Source organism: Aquarana catesbeiana, linkage group LG12 (assembly GCF_042186555.1).
Source record: "Aquarana catesbeiana isolate 2022-GZ linkage group LG12, ASM4218655v1, whole genome shotgun sequence".
In the NCBI taxonomy this organism is placed as follows: Eukaryota; Metazoa; Chordata; class Amphibia; order Anura; family Ranidae; genus Aquarana; species Aquarana catesbeiana.
In genome coordinates this window covers 64834063-64851678 of record NC_133335.1, presented here as the reverse complement: position 1 = coordinate 64851678, position 17616 = coordinate 64834063, and positions in this window count along the sequence as shown.

Here is a 17616-nt window from a genome sequence, read left to right as displayed (position 1 = left end):
GGTGGGTTGACATTTTCTTCAAGGGAGAAATGTAGACTTCTTAGAGAAGAGATGATTGTCAAAACACACAGTAACACCGAAGTGACTTTATGGCATTTTATACCCAAGTGGGTGTTATGTGGCAAAATTCTATAAACTATTGAATGTTACAATGTTACCAACCTAGAATCTCTATGTACTTATTTATAATGTTTAATAACTGACTTCAAGAATATTTCTTTAAAATTGGGTAGTAGTTTGAGACTGGATCACATTTCAAAGCAGAGACAGGTGGAGTTAAGTCTGAGCTTTATTGCTATAATTTAGGAGTTTAATGTTTTTACTATATATTTTTATTACCATACCAAAGAAACACAGTATTAAAATGTCTGTCTTCTGACAAAAGAGAAAATTAACCTATTGGAATTGGAGCAAACAACATTCTTACTTGAATAGTCTGTATGTAGTGCATTCCTGAACTCTGGACTGTGTATGTTGTGCACTGCTGAACCCTGCATTCTGAATGGAGTGCACTTCTGAGCCCTGCACTCTGTATGGAGCGCACCCCTGAACCCTGCACTCTGTATGCAGTGTACGCTTGAACCCTGCATTCTGTACAGAGCATGCTCCAGAACCCTGCACTCTGTACGCCGCGATCTCCTGAATCCTGCATTCTGTATGCAGCACTTTCCTGAACCCAAAACTCTGTGTGTAGCGAACTTCTGAACCCTGTACTATGTACATTGCGCACTTCTTAGCTCTGTACTCTGCATGTAGTGCCCTTCTGATTGCCGCACTCTGTACTTAGTGCACTATCTACACAGTGCTCTCCTGAAACCTGCATTCTGTACGCAGCACACCCCTGAACCTTGCAACTCACGCCTAAATCCTGTACTCTGTATGTAGCACACTTCTGAACCCTGCACTCTGTACACAGCACATTCCTAAACTCTGCACATAGTGCACTCTGCACTTTGTATGCAACATATTCATGAACCCTGCACTCTGTACGTAATGCACTCCTGGTATTTAACAATGCCCCTTTAAGACACTCCCACTGTTAGTGCAATTTGGCCACACCCACCATTTGATACAGTGTGTAAAAAAGAGAATAATATTAATAATAAAAAGTACCTAGATCAAGGTTTGATCTAAGTCAGTGCCAGGGTTAGTGTTTGGGTCAAGGTCAGGGTCAGTATTTTTATTTTTACTTATAGTATCAGTGTCAGTTAGTGTCCATGTGTTTTAGGTAGGATAAAAAAAAGCAAAATGGGCACTCTTGATTTTGGGCTGTACTACGGGTACAAACAACAACTAACATACACATATGTGATATTGTTGCAATCGTCAAGAGCAGGAGAATTTAACTTGGGTTGTTTTTTTGGTAAAAGGTTATGGTAGTAACCAGAAATATACAGCTAAATTAAAAAAAAAAATTTACTGTATGGGCCAGTTTTCCTTTACCATTTACCACCAAAAGAAAGCCCGATTTGTCCTGAAAAAACATGGTATAATCCACCTGGATGCACAAAGTAGTTGTGATGATATGTACAATTTTACTAACACATGTCAAAGTTTCAAAATTGTGCTTAGGCATTTAGATTTGTTTTACCCTTAGGCGCAAAGGGGTTAAAGTAAATGGGTCTTTTTGTCAAAAAGGATTCCCCCTCCTAAAAAAAAAAAAAATTAAGAACAAGCAAAAAAGTGAGTGATAACATTTTGTCAACACAGTAATTTTTACTGATTTTAATGAGTGGTAATCAGGGCTTTTTTTCAGCGGGAATGCAGGGAACGCAGTTCTGGCACCTCCAGGGCTGAATGGGGCGCTGGAGGGTCTACTGATGCTAGCTGCTGGGAGATCTGTTGTCTCTAGGGGATCCATTGTTGTGGGGGTCTATTGTTGCTAGGAATGTCTGTTGTGGCTTGTGGGGGTGTCATTTGTTTCTGGAGGATCTTATGTGGCTATGGGGTCAATTCTTGCTGGTAGGGATCTACTGTTGAGGGAGGAGTCTATTGTTGCTGGCTGCTTGAGTGTCTATTGATGCTGACTGCTGGGAGACTTACTGTATTGTTTCTGGCGGTATTCTATTGTTGTTGGGGGATATTATGTTGCAGGGGTTCTATTGTTTCTGGGGGGATCTATTGTTGCTGGAGGGTATTTTGTATATGGAGAAGATGTATTGTATTGCTTTTGTTATTATCTTGGTTCTGTATTTTCTGAAAGGGGCAGTACTGGAAGGTGGGTAGGGGTTGGAACCAAGGGACAGAGCTCGAAGATGGGTAGGGGGCAGAGACAAGGGGTGACTCAGAATGGAGGAGAACCTGCATATATCCTTGTGAAACATAAACCCCTGGTGGTAATAATAAAAAAAATGGTGTACATAACATGGTGTTTTCTATATTGGTAATCATTATAAAGTTTTTAAGGTTCTGCGGCAGACCCTAACACAGGGGTTTTTTTAGTCAGAAATATGCTGGATTACTCTAAACTATTGAGCTTTGCAGACATCACACTTTATTAATTCATTCATTTATATTCATTCCTGGAAACATGTCACTTTGTCTATTCAGGGCAAAGTAACAGGTTCACTCGACAGCCTGCTGACCTGGTTGTCAACTGTAGCCTTGTGAAACATCCAGTTCTTCTTGGTATGGTAAAGCATGTGACCCTCTCACATTTATCTTATCATTAAGCGTTGAAGGGTTTGTCCTGTCCATAATTAATCCCTTTGCATTTTTATTGTTGTTTTGGTGAGTGCCAGGTTCGGTTCAGGGTTGGGTCATCACTGGGGTTGGAAGAAGGACTCGATGTCTCAAGAGCTCCCTTTTAATAATAGATTGGGGAAGGCTTACAACATCACTCCTCCTGACCCTGTTATAGGTCATTATTTTATGTTGTATCATTGAGAGAGGAAGTGTTGAGACATCACCCCAGTCAGGTCACTGATAGCAATAAAAACTGGACAGAAGTTTCCCCAAATTTTAACAGAGAAAATTGAGTACTGTCCGTGATACTTTTTTTATTTGCACTAACATACAATTTTTCAGGACAAGCTTTCGGGGTATGTCCCCTTCTTCAAGGTCCAAGCAGTACTGATTCACAAATTTTTAAGCAGAATGTTAAAGAAGAAAAAAAAAAAAAAAGAGAAAACCAAACACATACAAATCAATGGTAATAAAGATAGCAGCAGAGTTAGTGAGATAAGACAGAGGGAGAGCTAGGGGGGAATGCAAGGGGGGATGCTAGTCACAGAGCGGTCGTAAAACTTTAGCATAATGTGTAAGGAAACCAATATCTAAATTCAGGCCATTATTCTTCGTGTCAAAAAGAAGTATCATTCTTAGTTCAAACGTTTTCCTTTCCTGGATAGTTCTGAAATTCCCTTTAAGAACTAAGACATTGAGGTCTTCTATGGTGTGGTCCGATTGTGAGAAATGATGTCCCACAGGTGTGCATAAACTGTCTTCTTTATGTTCTTTGATGGTATGTCTGTGCAAATTCATCCTCGCTTGCAACTTCTGTCCTGTTTCACCAACATAAGATCCTTTGCTGCACCTTTTGCATTGGATGAGGTACACAACATTACTTGAGGTACAGCTGTAAGATCCCATGATATTGAAGGTCCCATTTGTGTGTGTAACACTTTTGGATAGATTTATCTGGTTGCATAGTTTGCAGCGTTTTTTATTGCAGGGTTTGCTACCATTGTTTGTGACTTCATAATCAGAGTGAAGTTTCCTGCTGATTAGTTTGTGTCTGAGGTTGGGTGGTTGTCTGAAAGCCAATAATGGGGGTTGTTGGAATATTCCTTTCAGAGTTTCATCCTCTGTTATAATGGGTTGTAAATCTTTGATTATCTTTTTGATCCCTTCAAGTGCTGGGTTGTATGTGGTGACTAGAGGTACTCGGTTATTTGTTTTTTTCTCTGTGTATTGGAGGAGATTTTCTCTTCGGGTTTTCAAGGCTGTGTTTATGCTGTTGTTGATGGTTTTGTCTTTGTAACCTTTCTTATGGAAGGAGTCTGCCAGTGTTCTGAGATGTTTATCTCTGTCTTCTGGGTCTGAACAAATTCGGTGGTATCTGATGGCCTGGCTGTGTATGATGGCCCGTTTGGTGTGTTGGAGGTGAAAACTGGAACTATGAAGATAGCTGCATCGGTCAGTCGGTTTTCTGTATATCGACGTGTGTAGCTTGTCATTCCTGATGTATACTGTAGTGTCCAGGAAGTTGACATGTGTGTTTCGAATAGTCCATTTTTAGTTTGATAGATGGGTGAAAAGTGTTGATCAATGAGAAGAATTGGTTTAGATTTTCTTCACCATCAGTCCATATCATGAATATATCATCAATATAGCGATAATATCTGTATGGCTTTTGTTGTATGCTGTTCAGAAATTTGTCCTCCAGGTCAGCCATGAATAAATTTGCATATTGGGGTGCCATTTTGCTTCCCATAGCAGTAGCCATACACTGGAGATAGATGTCATTATTGAAAGTGAAGTAGTTGTGTGTAAGAATGAATTCAATGAGCCGTGTCACATCCGCAGCAGTGTATTTGTGGTCTGGTGAGGATGATAAGAATCTGTGACATGCCGCCAACCCATCCTTGTGAGGGATGTTACTGTACAGAGATTCTTCATCCATAGTGACTAGAAGTGTATTAGGTGGTAATTGTTGTATATTGTTAAGCTTGTTCAGAAAATCAGTGGTGTCTTGCAGGAAACTTGCAGTGTTCATGACTAAAGGTTTTAACATGTTTTCTACAAGGCCTGAGATATGTTCGGTAAGTGTATTCATACCTGTTATAATGGGTCTGCCTGGATTTCCTGGCTTGTGGATCTTGGGCAGCATGTAGAAGTCTCCAATTTCTGAATTATCCGGAATCGCATTGATGAGTTCTGAATGTAGGTGGCTTGGTATTGTCACAATGAGACTTTTTAATTGCTGAGTAAAATCCTGGGTCGGATTATAATCCAGTTTTTTGTAGTAAGTAGTATTTGCCAGCTGCCTCTGGCCCTCTTGTATATATTTGTCTGTATCCATCACAACGACTGCTCCCCCTTTATCTGCTGGTTTGATGGTTATGGCCTGATTATTGCGCAGATCATGTACAGCTCTTCGCTCCAGTGGTGAAAGGTTGTATAATATTTTCTTTTGCTGGGTGGATATCAGGGATGTAACTCGCAGCCTGAAGCTGTCAATATAGGTATCCAGTTTGGGGTTGCGTCCTTGTGGAGGTGTGAAGTTGCTGTTCTTTTTCCTTTTGTAATCTCCTATTGTCCTAGGATTCCTTTCCTTACTGTCAAAATATTCTTTGAGCCTTAGTCTCCTAAAGAATTCCTCCATATCTGACCATACCTGTAATTTATCCAATTTGGTGGTTGGGCAGAATGTGAGGCCTTTGGAGAGGACTGTTGTTTCTGGTGTAGTAAGTTGATGATTTGACAAATTTATGATTCCGAGTTCCTCTGTTATATCCACATTTTCTGTAAAGTCAGCATTTACACAAGGGATACCTTGGGATTCTGGATTGGCTTCCAAGTTGCTGATAGCAGGAGTTATAGAAGTTGTGTTTGTTTTGTGTTGTTTAGGTTGTATCCAAAAGGTCTGCTCTTGGTGTAGCTTTTGGAGTTTTTTTTGCTTCCTGTTCATGGCAAGTTTTTGCAGTTGTCTTTGTAAGGTTTCAATTTCATTCTTAATTTGGTTGATGCTTGTGGGGTCCAATGGTGTTGAGGTTTCAAACACCAACTGCTTTTGTTTCCGGATTGTTTCCCTTTTACCATAGAGTTTATGAATGAGGTTGTTCCTTAACCTTTCGCTGGTACGTCTGCAGAGTCCTTCTGCATAAGGAGAGTTCAGTGTATTTGCACAAGGATTTTTAATCCGGAGACCCTGTGGTATGAGATTTCTCTTTTTGCATCTTGAGAGAAAGAAGATGTCGCTGTTGTCCCTGATATCCACCCAGCAAAAGAAAATATTATACAACCTTTCACCACTGGAGCGAAGAGCTGTACATGATCTGCGCAATAATCAGGCCATAACCATCAAACCAGCAGATAAAGGGGGAGCAGTCGTTGTGATGGATACAGACAAATATATACAAGAGGGCCAGAGGCAGCTGGCAAATACTACTTACTACAAAAAACTGTATTATAATCCGACCCAGGATTTTACTCAGCAATTAAAAAGTCTCATTGCGACAATACCAAGCCACCTACATTCAGAACTCATCAATGCGATTCCGGATAATCCAGAAATTGGAGACTTCTACATGCTGCCCAAGATCCACAAGCCAGGAAATCCAGGCAGACCCATTATAACAGGTATGAATACACTTACCGAACATATCTCAGGCCTTGTAGAAAACAGGTTAAAACGTTTAGTCATGAACACTGCAAGTTTCCTGCAAGACACCACTGATTTTCTGAACAAGCTTAACAATATACAACAATTACCACCTAATACACTTCTAGTCACTATGGATGTAGAATCTCTGTACAGTAACATCCCTCACAAGGATGGGTTGGCGGCATGTCACAGATTCTTATCATCCTCACCAGACCACAAATACACTGCTGCGGATGTGACACGGCTCATTGAATTCATTCTTACACACAACTACTTCACTTTCAATAATGACATCTATCTCCAGTGTATGGCTACTGCTATGGGAAGCAAAATGGCACCCCAATATGCAAATTTATTCATGGCTGACCTGGAGGACAAATTCCTGAACAGCATACAACAAAAGCCATACAGATATTATCGCTATATTGATGATATATTCATGATATGGACTGATGGTGAAGAAAATCTAAACCAATTCTTCTCATTGATCAACACTTTTCACCCATCTATCAAACTAAAAATGGACTATTCAAACACACATGTCAACTTCCTGGACACTACAGTATACATCAGGAATGACAAGCTACACACGTCGATATACAGAAAACCGACTGACCGATGCAGCTATCTTCATAGTTCCAGTTTTCACCCCCAACACACCAAACGGGCCATCATACACAGCCAGGCCATCAGATACCACCAAATTTGTTCAGACCCAGAAGACAGAGATAAACATCTCAGAACACTGGCAGACTCCTTCCATAAGAAAGGTTACAAAGACAAAACGATCAACAACAGCATAAACACAGCCTTGAAAACCCGAAGAGAAAATCTCCTCCAATACACAGAGAAAGAAACAAATAACCGAGTACCTCTAGTCACCACATACAACCCAGCACTTGAAGGGATCAAAAAGATAATCAAAGATTTACAACCCATTATAACAGAGGATGAAACTCTGAAAGGAATATTCCAACAACCCCCATTATTGGCTTTCAGACAACCACCCAACCTCAGGCACAAACTAATCAGCAGGAAACTTCACTCTGATTATGAAGTCACAAACAATGGTAGCAAACCCTGCAATAAAAAACGCTGCAAACTATGCAACCAGATAAATCTATCCAAAAGTGTTACACACACAAATGGGACCTTCAGTATCATGGGATCTTACAGCTGTACCTCAAGTAATGTTGTGTACCTCATCCAATGCAAAAGGTGCAGCAAAGGATCTTATGTTGGTGAAACAGGACAGAAGTTGCAAGCGAGGATGAATTTGCACAGACATACCATCAAAGAACATAAAGAAGACAGTTTATGCACACCTGTGGGACATCATTTCTCACAATCGGACCACACTATAGAAGACCTCAATGTCTTAGTTCTTAAAGGGAATTTCAGAACTATCCAGGAAAGGAAAACGTTTGAACTAAGAATGATACTTCTTTTTGACACGAAGAATAATGGCCTGAATTTAGATATTGGTTTCCTTACACATTATGCTAAAGTTTTACGACCGCTCTGTGACTAGCATCCCCCCTTGCATTCCCCCCTAGCTCTCCCTCTGTCTTATCTCACTAACTCTGCTGCTATCTTTATTACCATTGATTTGTATGTGTTTGGTTTTCTCTTTTTTTTTTTTTTCTTCTTTAACATTCTGCTTAAAAATTTGTGAATCAGTACTGCTTGGACCTTGAAGAAGGGGACATACCCCGAAAGCTTGTCCTGAAAAATTGTATGTTAGTGCAAATAAAAAAAGTATCACGGACAGTACTCAATTTTCTCTGTCACAATTGCACTAATACGGCTACAATCAAACCCAAATTTTAAAAAAGTTTTTGTCTAGATAGCTACTTTAAATTAGGGCTTGAAAGTATACTATATATACTTTTTTCTTTTGCCTTGGAAAGTGTTATGCCCCGTACACACGATCGGACTTTCCAACAACAAAACCGTGGATTTTTATTCAAAGGATGTTGGCTCCAACTTGTCTTGCATACAAACGGTCACACAAATGTTGGCCAACAGTTACGAACGTAATGACGTACAAGACGTACATGTTATCTCCATTCGGAACGCTAGTTTTACAAGGCCGAGCACTTCTGGCTCGTACTTGATTCCGAGCATGCGTGGACTTTTGTCAGACGGACTTGTGTACACAAGATCGGAAAGTCCGACAACAAACATTTGTTGGTGGAAAATTTGAGAACACACTAGCCAACATTTGTTGGCCGAAAGTCTGACAACAAATGTCCGATGGAGCATACACACGGCCGGACCTTCGGCCAACAAGCTCACATCCAACATTTGTTGTCGGAAAATTAGATTGTGTGTACGGCCCATTAGAGTGTTGGTACCCCAGTCAGATTTTTCTCTCTTGTTTGCATCCTGAATGGAGAGGTTCATCTTTCCTATTTGTCTGGGTGATCCTTGTTAGAGAAAATCAAAATTTTATAGCTGTCATCAGAACAGGAAAAAATGATTTTTTTTTTACAATGGGGCACCTGTTCTTGTGAAATAATACCCAGGGGGTTTATCCATTCTATATGCTAAAACAAAAAAATGGTTTGTTTTAAATATACATTAAGGCCCCTGTCACATACATGTGCTCATTTTATCGCTTTTATGAACATACATTGTACTATGTGTTGGCATGCACTGCTCAACACACATGGTCCAGGCATTTTGGGGGTGCACCTTCTTAATTCTAATAGACTCCTTATGCACAGCATGAAATAAAATGCACATGACTCTTAACACACTGGAATGCATACAACAATAGACACCCGTGCTTCATTATAATTGAGAAAAAGGGTCTTATGTTGTACTCAGTGAGTAGAAAAAGGGCCGCTAATAAGGTAGTACAGCCAGCCTCCTGTACTGGGCCCATGCCCCATCAGTTCAAAAGGGGGGCCCAGGCACCTGCTGAGCAGGAGGGCCAGCCTTATTACACTTGTGACTCTTGTAGATCCCCCTGCAGCACTGACGCCTTTTCTTCTTCCTCCTCCTACCAGCTGCGATGCAGGGGGGTTGGTTTTAGTACCTATGCCCCCTTCCACCTGCTTTTGGGCCCCTCTCCCCTCCAATGCTGTCAGCTTCCCTCCTCTGCCTCCCGCTAGCAGCTGCTGAGGGCACACAGAGGGATTGTTTCAGGATGGAGATCAGGGGGCCATTAAATATGTCATATTGAATCAGCTTCTTCCATTCCTGAATGAACACAGTGAGCAATTGGTACCGATCACTCACTGTGTCTATTCATCACTGAAGTATAGTAAACTGTGTTTACTATGCTTCAGTTTGCGAATGAACAGGAAGCCACAGGGCACTTCCAATTCATTCACTGTCCAGTGCAGCTGAGGCTGCAGAGAAAGAGACTTATGAATCTAGGTCCTCATTCCCTTTCTCTGTTTCAAATTGGAGACCTCAGGGGTCTGTTTAGAGACCCCCAACAGGGCAGATAAAAAAAAAATTTCCAAAAAAAGTAAAAAAGTTCTAAAAAATAATTTTAAAAATGTAAGGACTCACACACGTGTTTTCCTCTCTGAAGAGCAGCCATCATTTGGATCACTCTTCAGAGCATTTGACAGGAGGTGAGGAAGCAGCATATTGCCTCCTCTCAGCCTACTTTAACCCAGCACAGGCATTTGCAGAGCAGCGCTATTTACATGAATGGGTCTTGTTCGAAAGGTGTTTAAATTCTGCCATGGCTGCGAAGCATAGCATCACAGCCATGACATTTTAACAAAAATATTGTATGAAATTTTGGGGGGGGGCAAGAAGCCCTGTCAGGCTGTATGGGGCCCCGTGATTTCTAACAGCAGCCCTGGGTAAGAAGCACATTGAAAAATCATATGAAATGGATGGTATGGTTGCACGCCAACATGCATGTACAGCAATGCTCGTTAACACATGACTTAGGAGACATACCCTTTACTTGTGTGTTGTAGTTTGTAGTACTTAAACATTTTTACTTGCCAAAATTAAACTCAGAGATGAGACCCTTCGTCAGGAGGGTTAGGTTAAGGGCCCTGAAAAGTGACTCATTCCATATATGTGAAATAAATCTTTATTACAAATTAGTTTATTTAAATTTTTTACAGTTGACCTGCTGGATAACTCCATTATTGGTATGCTTTAACCAGTTAAGGACCAGCCGCTGCAGTTATATTGCGGCAGGTTGGCTCCCCTGGACGAATCGCCGTATTAGTACGTCGGCCGCTTTAAGACTACTAGGAGGACGCGACGAAGGAGCTGATGCGTGATACAAATGGCTTGTGATTGGCCTTATCTGTACCATGTGATCACTGTGACCAATCACAGTCTAGCAACACAATTGTATATAATGGATGAAATGAAAGGAAGCATCCATTGCTTACAATTGTCACGTGATCTGCTGTGATTGGTCACAGGACTCACATGACACTGATAGCGGGCTGGTATAGCGATCAGCGGCGCCTTCTTAGAGGATGTCATATGACGTCCACTCCGAAGGAGAAAAGTATCGCCCAGCTCTCAATCTGCTATAGGCCAGATGCTTGAAGCCTCTCCTCAAGCCACTGCTTGAAAACCACCTTGTTTACTTTTAGCTTTATTCACCCATTAAATTCATAAAACAAGCCATATGCTATAGCTTTTTTGAGCTGTTATAGTGTAAACTAACTGAAATTACAAATTGTGTTTTGGGTGGACTCTATCAGGTTTACTTATCTGTTAACCTTAGTAAAATACTTCATGGCTGCAACATGGGAATTTCCCCTTATGATGTTGACCCTAGCCTTCTCACCAAAATTGTCACAAACCTGACCTCTCTCTCTCTCTCTCCTTCTCTCTCTCGCTAACCTCAATGTGAACAGTATATGTAGTAGCTCAGTGGTAAAAGCATTTGTAGTCAACGCTTGTCAGAACTGCAGTTTTAGGACTTGCCTGCCCACTTTTATTAAACAAACTTGAAGAAAGGCATGAAACAGAACAGTTGCCCACACGGGGATCTTCGCCAGCAGATGAGATAACAAAAAATGATGAGCCACCTGGTTCCATCTTCAGCAGCACTGCTGGTCTTTTCACTGGTGCACTGGTTCACTGGCTCTCTGGGTTCCGCTGGCTCACTCAGCACCCTGCTGTATGGGCCCACTCCCTGGCCTTCCTGGCACCCAGGGCTTTCTCACTCCTTCAAGACCTCCAGATTCCCTCAGTCTCCCAGACTCGCTTAGCTGCCTCAACTCTCTCAATCCGATGGACATGGAATCTCTTCTCCAGCATGGAGTGCCTTCCCTTAAGTAGAGCACCTCTGTCTCCTAACAGGAGCACACACCTGTCTCCAAACAGGAGCCCTAAACTATGGTCAGGTCCTTGCTTATAACAAGTGTGCACATCTGTTCACTCACACAGCCTGCATGTCTTCAATAAGACCTGGACAAGCCTTTGGACTCTGGACCTTGATCCAGGATTACAAAACCTGGAGAAAACTGGAAACCCAGTAAACATTTTACTATATTTTTTCATGTAGCAACACCGAAGAAATGACACTTTGCTACAATGTAAAGTAGTGAGTGTAATGCTTGTATAACAGTGTAAATTTGCTGTTCCCTCAAAATAACTCAACACACAGCCATTAATGTCTAAACTGATGGCAACAAAAGTGAGTACACCCCTAAGTGAAAATGTCCAAGTTGGGACCAAATTGTCAATATTTTGTATGGCCACCATTATTTTCCAGCACTGCCTTAACCCTCTTGGGCATGGAGTTCACCAGAGCTTCACAGGTTGCCACTGAAGTCCTCTTCCACTCATACATGACGATATCATGGCATTTTTTACACCTGCCCAAAACTTTTGCACAGTAGTGTATATATGTAGCCAGAAGCTTGGCTAAGAATGAGAGTGAGAGTAACACTGTCTGTGCCTTCTGTAGCTGCTGCCCTGCAGTGCTGAACTGGTTAATAGCTGTTTCAGCAGGAGGGGAGAGCTTCTGTGCAGGAGGAGTTTAATGGACTGAGTCAGACAGCAATGCACTGTGGGAACTGTAGTCCTAAGTAGAGACTCTGCTGTGTAATCAAAAGCTTTTGAACTACATTCCCCAGAGATGAGATTGCTGGAAGAATTGGTAAGGGCTAAGTTTTCCCAGGCTGTACAGGGCACAGCTTCCTCTTGTCGTGAGGAAGACCAGAGAGTGCTTATCGTCGCCCAGTGTGTACCATCACTGCTGCATAATGGCCGCCTAAACAGGATCCAGAGTGCTGAGTTCGGGGGTACTCTCAGACAGAGTAACTTGGGTGCAGAGCAGAGCGTGCACTAATCACTGTGTATGACTAGATGGTGAGCTGCAATATCGCTGATAGCTGCTGCTGTGGAGATTTACTATCTGCTGCTAGAGACATTTGAACTAAGAATGATAATTCTTTTTGACAAAAAAAATAATGGCCTGAATTTAGATATTGGTTTCCTTACCCATTATACCAATGTTTTACGACCCCCTCTGTGACTATCATCCCCCCCTCCATTCTATAGCTCTCCCTCTGTCCTATCTCACTAACTCTGCTGCTATCTTTATTACAATTGATTTGTATGTGTTTGTTTTTCTCTTTTTTTTTCTCTCTCCTTTCCCGCAGAGATGTGTGTCTTTTTTTTTTTTTTTTTAACATTCTGCGTAAAAATTTGTGAATCAGTACTGCTTGGACCTTGAAGAAGGGGACATACCCCGAAAGCTTGTTCTGAAAAATTGTGTGTTAGTGCAAATAAAAAAGTATCATGGGCAGTACTCAATTTTCTCTGCTGCTAGAGAGAAAGAAAGAGAGAGAGAGAGACAGGGAGAATGAGCCTGAGACCTTTAGGAACTGACCATAGAGCCATATAGCAGCCTTACTGCTGCATGCATGCTTGATTGGGACTATTCTCATGAGCACCAATGGTACAACTTGGCCCTAATGCTAGCTGGCTGAAGAGTTAGGACTAAAGACTGTCCTCTTACAGCTGCTACATAGAGACCTTTACCTATTGCTTATGTTAAGAGGTGCCACTCAGAGTACATTGCATGATATCCTAGCCATTTTCCTAGAGTGCACTCTAGACTTGTTACAGCACTATTATTTCCATTGCAGTTAATGCTTATACGCACTGCTTACTGTTGATTGCTGATTCATGAGTTAATCCCAGTTTAGTAGTATAGAACTCTGTTCTAAATTACTTTGACATAGTGATTTTACTGTCTAACAAGCTGTGTCTGAACCTACATTCTGTGTGTTCATTTATGAAAACACCATTTATTCTAACCCGTAGTTAACCCGTGAGTTAATTTATCACTAAACGGTCTTGTGTCAATTTCCTGGTACTAATTTTCAGGCAAGTTATAAATAACTGATAAATTGCAAAAAGTGTATATTGATTGGTTTGCGCAAAAAAATATAGTGTCTACAAAATAGGGAATAGATTTATGGCATTTTTATTATTATTTTTTTTACGAGTAATGGTGGTGATCTGAGATTTTTATCGGGACTGTGACATTGCAACATTTTTGACACTTTTTTGGGACTATTGACATTTATACAGCGATCAGAGCTAAAAATAGCCACTGATTCCTGTATAAATGTCACTGGCATGGAAGGGGTTAACACTAGGGGGGCAATCAAGGGGTTAACTGTGTTCCCTATGAGTGTTTCTAACTGTGAGGGGGATGGGCTTACATGACAGAGATCACTGTTCCCGACCACTGGGAACAGCAGATCCCTGTCATGTCACCTGTCAGAACGTCACCTGTGCCACCGTCAAATGATGTTAGCTGGTCTTAATGCGGTTAAAAAACAAAAAAACAAAAAGGCATTTAAAATGTTTTTTTCTATAGCTATACACAAATGTTTAGCCTTTCATTTCTATTTTAAATGGAATGGGTTGTTTTACAAGGTGATCATTTACAATCACTTCAAGATTGCATCTTCACTTCACAGGCACTGTCCTCTTGTCCATTTTACAATCCAGTGGGAAACCCTTTGTAGTCATGGCTTAGTTATAGTTATGACCAGAGGCGTCGTCAGGGGGTGGCTATTGGGGCTACAGCCCCGAGCCTGGGGCTAATAGCCCCGGGTCTCTTGTCCCGGTCCTAGAATGCAGGGGACAGGGGTGGACTGAGCCGTGGTAGCGATGGCTCCGGCTCCAGCTCCGCCCCCGCCTGACTCTACTCTTGGTCACTGGTTGCTATAGCCGCCTAGCGGCTAGCAACCAGTGACGTCAATGCCCACTGTGCCCACACTGCCCAGCATTCAAAGCGGAGGAGGATTGCACTTCCACGCTAGTGCTCATTGGGCTAGTGCTTATGGGCAGGGCCGGCCCTACCATGGGACCCGGTGGGACCATGGGTCCCGGGTGGCAGGTTCTGAGGGACGGCACATTGATGCCTAAGAAGACGGTGGCGGAACTCCCGCTGATCGCTCCGCTTCTTATCCCACTGTGAGGGTGGCCTGGGCGGCGCCGCTGCTTTTAGAGGTGATGGCAGAGCACCCGTTGCTATACCCGCACAGCGGACCGCCGCCCATCCTTTCCGCGGCTCCCCCCTATTGCTGCTGACATGTCGGGACGACAAGAGAAAGTCAGCTGACGGCTAACAGCGTGAAGGGGAGGAGCTTCCTGGTGCACTGAGACCCCATGATGAAAGAGGGATCGCTCGAGGCGCAGCTGACACTGAGAGAAAATAAGTGTCAGCGCCATTGATCTCATCTCCACCACCCCTGCCTGCGTCTAACCCCCCTCACCACCCCTGCCTGTGTCATCCCCCCTCACCACCCCTGCCAGTGTCTAACCCCCCTCACCAGCCCTGCCTGTGTCTAACCCCCCTCACCAGCCCTGCCTGTGTCTAAACCCCGTCACCACCCCTGCCTGTGTCTGTCTAACCCTCCTCCTCTACCCCTGCCTGTGTCTAACCCCCCTCACCACCCCTGCCTGTGTCTAACCACCCTCATCACCCCTGCCTGTGTCTAACCCCCCCTCACCACCCCTGCCTGTGTCTAACCCCCCTCACCAGCCCTGCCTGTGTCTAACCCCCCTCACCACCCCTGCCTGTGTCATCCCCCCTCACCACCCCTGCCAGTGTCTAACCCCCCTCACCAGCCCTGCCTGTGTCTAACCCCCCTCACCAGCCCTGCCTGTGTCTAAACCCCGTCACCACCCCTGCCTGTGTCTGTCTAACCCTCCTCCTCTACCCCTGCCTGTGTCTAACCCCCCTCACCACCCCTGCCTGTGTCTAACCACCCTCATCACCCCTGCCTGTGTCTAACCCCCCCTCACCACCCCTGCCTGTGTCTAACCCCCCTCACCAGCCCTGCCTGTGTCTAACCCCCCTCACCACCCCTGCCTGTGTCTATCCCCCCTCACCATCCCTGCCTGTGTCTAACCCCCCTCACCAGCCCTGCCTGTGTCTAACTCCCCTCACCATCCCTGCCTGTGTCTAACCCCCCTCACCAGCCCTGCCTGTGTCTAACCCCCCCTCACCATCCCTGCTTGTGTCTAACCCCCCTCACCACCCCTGCCTGTGTCTAACCCCCCTCACCACCCCTGCCTGTGTCTAACCCCCCTCACCAGCCCTGCCTGTGTCTAACCCCCCTCACCACCCCTGCCTGTGTCTAACCCCCCTCACCAGCCCTGCCTGTGTCTAACCCCCCTCACCATCCCTGCCTGTGTCTAACCCCCCTCACCAGCCCTGCCTGCGTCTAACCCCCCTCACCACCCCTGCCTGTGTATGTCTAACCCCCCTCACCACCCCTGCCTGTGTCTAACCCCCCTCACCATCCCTGCCTGTGTCTAACCCCCCCTCACCACCCCTGCCTGTGTATGTTTAACCCTCCTCCTCTACCCCTGCCTGTGTCTAACCCCCCCTCACCAGCCCTGCCTGTGTCTAACCCCCCTCATCACCCCTGCCTGTGCCTAACCCCCTTCACCAGCCCTGCCTGTGTCTAACCCCCCTCACCATCCCTGCCTGTGTATGTCTAACCCTCCTCCTCTACCCCTGCCTGTGTCTAACCCCCCCTCACCACCCCTGCCTGTGTCTAACCCCCCTCACCATCCCTGCCTGTGTCTAACCCCCCCTCACCACCCCTGCCTGTGTATGTTTAACCCTCCTCCTATACCCCTGCCTGTGTCTAACCCCCCTCACCACCCTACCTGTGTCTAACCCCCCTCACCACCCCTACCTGTGTCTAACCCCCCTCACCACCCCTGCCTGTGTCTAACCCCCCCTCACCAGCCCTGTCTGTGTCTAACCCCCCTCACCACCCCTGCCTGTGTCTAACCCCCCTCACCAGCCCTGCCTGTGTCTAACCCCCCTCACCAGCCCTGCCTGTGTCTAACTCCCCTCACCATCCCTGCCTGTGTCTAACCCCCCTCACCAGCCCTGCCTGTGTCTAACCCCCCTCACCAGCCCTGCTTGTGTCTAACCCCCCTCACCATCCCTGCCTGTGTCTATCCCCCCTCACCATCCCTGCCTGTGTCTAACCCCCCTCACCATCCCTGCCTGTGTCTATCCCCCCTCACCATCCCTGCCTGTGTCTAACCCCCCTCACCACCCCTGCCTGTGTCTAACCCCCCTCACCATCCCTGCCTGTGTCTATCCCCCCTCACCATCCCTGCCTGTGTCTAACCCCCCTCACCAGCCCTGCCTGTGTCTAACTCCCCTCACCATCCCTGCCTGTGTCTAACCCCCCTCACCAGCCCTGCCTGTGTCTAACCCCCCTCACCAGCCCTGCTTGTGTCTAACCCCCCTCACCATCCCTGCCTGTGTCTAACCCCCCTCACCAGCCCTGCCTGCGTCTAACCCCCCTCACCACCCCTGCCTGTGTCTAACCCCCCTCACCAACCCTGCCTGTGTCTAACCCCCCTCACCACCCCTGCCTGTGTCTAACCCCCCTCACCAGCCCTGCCTGTGTCTAACCCCCCTCACCATCCCTGCCTGTGTCTAACCCCCCTCACCATCCCTGCCTGTGTCTAACCCCCCTCACCAGCCCTGCCTGCGTCTAACCCCCCTCACCACCCCTGCCTGTGTATGTCTAACCCCCCTCACCACCCCTGCCTGTGTCTAACCCCCCTCACCATCCCTGCCTGTGTCTAACCCCCCCTCACCACCCCTGCCTGTGTATGTTTAACCCTCCTCCTCTACCCCTGCCTGTGTCTAACCCCCCCTCACCAGCCCTGCCTGTGTCTAACCCCCCTCATCACCCCTGCCTGTGCCTAACTCCCTTCACCAGCCCTGCCTGTGTCTAACCCCCCCTCACCATCCCTGCCTGTGTATGTCTAACCCTCCTCCTCTA